Source organism: Perognathus longimembris, chromosome 19 (genome assembly GCF_023159225.1).
Source record: "Perognathus longimembris pacificus isolate PPM17 chromosome 19, ASM2315922v1, whole genome shotgun sequence".
Classification (NCBI taxonomy): Eukaryota; Metazoa; Chordata; class Mammalia; order Rodentia; family Heteromyidae; genus Perognathus; species Perognathus longimembris.
In genome coordinates, this window is record NC_063179.1 from 9,629,635 (window position 1) to 9,633,792 (window position 4,158).

The window sequence follows — 4,158 nt, forward strand, 5'->3', positions numbered from 1 at the left end:
TACGAGTGTTTTAATACACTGCCTTGTGCACACTGTTTATTTGGGAAGTGATTCCAGGGCGCCAAGGAGATAATAGGAAACAGTAGGAAGAAATAACAAAAAAGAATGTTTTTGGCTATTTCTTTACTTAACATTCAAAATAATCTTGGTTCATAAATTTTCTAAAAGTGTGTTAATACATTAATGTGATTTTTTTTCCTAAGTAAAATGTCCTTGTGGATGTTTGTGTGTGCAGAAAAGATAAGTTCAAAGCTACTTTAGTTTTTTACATTAATATTCCATTTGATAGATTTCAAATGCAAAGCTCTAAAACTCTGATTCATCTTCTAGCTTTTATGTTCAACTACCTACCTCATTTTTCTCCTGGTAATTCTCTCTATTTTAATAATTACATTAAGATGATGGTTTTACAAAATAGTTCAATACATCTTAATATTTAAAAATATATTTTAATATATTTGATTCTCATTTTAATGCATCTCAATTTCCTCTGCTAAAATCAAGCAAAATACACATATTCAAATATAATTTTGGGGTAAGTAATAGATTAAATTTATGCTTTGAGTAACCCCAAGATTTTTAGGATATATTTTTATGGGTCTATCTTATAAACAGTGAAGTTTTGTGTTAGAAATATTTAATTAGACATTGGACATTTAAATTATAATCTAATCTGTTACTGAAACAAAGAAAATCCTCTTAAAAGTTATAAAAATTTGAAACATGAGGTATGTAGGAATTAGTCCATAATACAGATCTATAACTGTTAAATATTTGATTAATGTTATTTGTATTTCACTTAAAAACTTTACATCTGGGTGCTAGTGGTTCACACCTATAATCCTGGTTACTCGGGAGGCTGAGAACTGAGGATCATGGTTCAGAGCCTGAGAAGTTTGACATGAGAGAACTCAACCTGTAGCTGCTAACTTTGAAAAAAAAAATAGAGCCAAAAGTCAAAGGTGTTCACTTGACTTGGATTCTAGAAGCTGAATTCTAGAAGTCAAGGAATGAATTATTGCTAGGCACTGGTAGTTTATGTCTGTAATATTTGCCACTGAGGAGGTTGAGATCTGAGGGTTGAGGTTCAAAGCCACTTTGGACAGGAAAGTCCAGAGAACACTCTCATCTCCATTAATCACCAACAAGCCATGAGTGGCACTATGGCTCAAGTGGCAGAGTGCCAACCTTGAGCAAAAATGCTAAGGGAGAGCTGTTTACGCTTTGAGTTCAAATCTCAGTCCAGGTTAAAAGAAATAGAACTTTATTACTAAAAGTGATTAAGTAGTAGGGAATCAGTTATCTACCCCTAAGAGAATTTTATACCTTTAGAGCTCCAGTTTCTTTTTAATTTGAATGCTTAGTTAGGTGAGGCTTTATGGAGCTAGATTTTTGGACCAGAAAAATCATCTGACAAAGAATTTGATAGAAAGGAGAATCAAGATGGTACCAAATGAAAATATGAAAAAATAGAAATATGTTTTCTATAAAGAAACCTTGAAAGCATATACAGTGAGTTTGCTCTATGTGGTGGGTATGCTAATGAAGACAACAAATCAATAGCTGGGTATGTTGGTTCAGAAGAGAGATGTTGTTTGAAGGTATAATTTTAGGGCATTTATATCAATGAAGTTGAGTCTGGTCCTTGTTCCCGTCTGGGTACCAGCTTTCCTTCAGTTGGGCAGTGGGAGGTGCTGGAAGCCAGCGGAAGGAGGAGTTAGCTTGCTGGGATTTTACAGGGCTGTGCTTAGCACCGCCCAAGGCTAGGAAAGTAAGAGAAAGAAACGGCTCGGATCACCACGTGAAGTATTTGCAACGATTAGACAGGAAAAAAAGAGGAGAAGCAGAGATAATATGAATCCCTGTCAAAAAATGGAAGGAAATACAGAAAATGAGAATGAACCAAAGCCTGAGGAAGAGCCAAAGCCCGAGGAGGCCAGAAGAGGAGGAAGAACCAGAGGAGGAGGAGAATGCAGAAGAAACCTTTAGAGAAAGGCTAGATCAATCTCTCCAGGAATTTAAAGAAGACATACATAACAGGCATTTAAGCAATGAAGATATGTTTAGAGAAGTGGATGAGATGGATGAGATGAGGAGAGTGAGAAACAAACTTATAGTGATGCGTTGGAAGCTTAATGGAAACCATCCTCACCCCTATTTAATGTAGCTTACCTTGATGTCTGTTTTATCTGATATTAACATTGCCATATAGCTTTATTCTTTTTTTTTTTTTTTAGCATTTTCCTGATATATCTTTGCCCATCTTTCTACTTTTAACCTCTTATTCTTAGTAGTTTTAGATGTACCTTTTGTTATCTACAGTTCATTGTTTATTGTAGTTGGAACCAATCTACAAATCTTTTAAAAGGAGAGCTTTACTGATTTGTAAGAAAAAAGTGGTCCCTGATAGGATTTAAAATGAAAAGCCGTTACTAAGAAATATGCAAATACCATATTTTTGAAAGTTAATAGTACATTTGTATAAATATTATATATATATGTAAAACTTTGTGAAGAAAGACAAAAATTACAATCTCAATGGTGGGATTATGATTTTTTTCTTCTACTTGTTTGTATTTTCCATACTCCTACAATGGACACACATTATGGTTGCTAAAATAATAAAAGTGTGGGTTTTTTTTTTTGGCCAGTCCTGGGCCTTGGACTCAGGGCCTGAGCACCATCCCTGGCTTCTTCCCACTCAAGGCTAGCACTCTGCCACCTGAGCCACAGCGCCCCTTCTGGCCGTTTTCCATATATGTGGTGCTGGGGAATCGAACTGAGAGCTTCATGTGTAGGAAGCAAACACTCTTGCCACTAGGCCATATTCCCAGCCCCCAAATAATAAAAGTTTTATAACTAAAAGAAAATAAATAAATAAATAAATATATCAATGAAGTTGGGTAGCTTCTAGTAAAAGGCACTGAAGTCAAGGGTAGACATGTTGAGGCATTCAGTATACAGTAGTTATGAATATGGAATAACTACAGTGGCTATCTATGACATAGGAAGAAACCGCACATATTTTGGGTATCATGGCATCCAGTGAAAAGGAACAATTAACGGCACTAAATACTGCTCAGAGTCCAAGTAATATCAAGACAAAGCCAAATCCAAAACTATGGCACTGGCTACACAAAGGACATCAACAAACTACATGACAGCAATTTCTGTAAAGTGAGGTAGGTGACGAATACTTGATTAAAAATTAAGAAAAAGACAAGAAGGAATTAGAGACAGTGAATATTGGCCCTTTTCAAATGGTTTGCTGAAAATGCTACTGCACCATTTGTAAAGAAATAAGCAAACTTGGAAAAAAGTAGGTTAAGTGAAATCAGGCAGGCCCAGAGAGACAAAGGATGCATGTTTTCCCATATATGTATGATCTAGATTAACTTATAAATTTATAGGTAAATATGGTTGGTGGTATGCAACTGTATGTAAATATACTATTTGAAATATGGCAGATTCAGGGAAGAACTCAAATACTGTAATCCCGCAGAGGCAAAGTAAAGGTTCAGCAAAATAAAACATGAGGAAGCAGTTATTTGAAAGGGGTGTTGTTGGGCTCAAGGGGAAAAGGGGAAAAATTAAGAGAAGGGGAGAGAAAGCAGTCAAGAATTCAATTTATATCCTACAAAAATAAGAAGAGTGGGGGACAGAGTAGGTAGGCAAGGATGAAGGGGAATGGTGAAAGGGTGACATTAATCAAAGATGCATTGTAGTCATAAACTCTTTTGTTAAATGGCAACTCCTTTGTACAACTACTTAAAAGATAAAAAATGGAAGAAAGGCTTTCTGTACAAAGAGAGAAAAAGTAGCACATACATGGTCTTAAAATGGGAAAAATGAAAAAAAAATTAAAAAATGGGAAAAATGATTAGGCTTATATGTTGTTGTTGATTAATACGTAGTGAAAAAACAATTGATGACCTCACACTGAGAACAAAGAACTGCTGATACTACTTGCTCACTTACATAGTTGTATAAGAGATCCAGAACATGGTGAAAACTGGGTAGAGAAAGGTAGTAAGGGCAGCAGATATTTTTCAGTAGGTAGATGGTGGTGGCAAGATTATGAATGTTTCTATTTTCTCATTAATGTTGTGTTCAAGATAATTGACTGAGAGTAGTAACCCGGGAGGTAAACTGTCTTCT

The 4,158-nt window shown here is 35.4% G+C and overlaps 1 pseudogene; it reads left to right on the forward strand.

Annotated features, from left to right (window-relative positions):
• Positions 1-1,685: 1,685 nt before the first annotated feature.
• On the forward strand, positions 1,686-2,481 carry LOC125367652 (annotated as a pseudogene).
• The last annotated feature ends 1,677 nt before the right edge of the window (positions 2,482-4,158 follow it).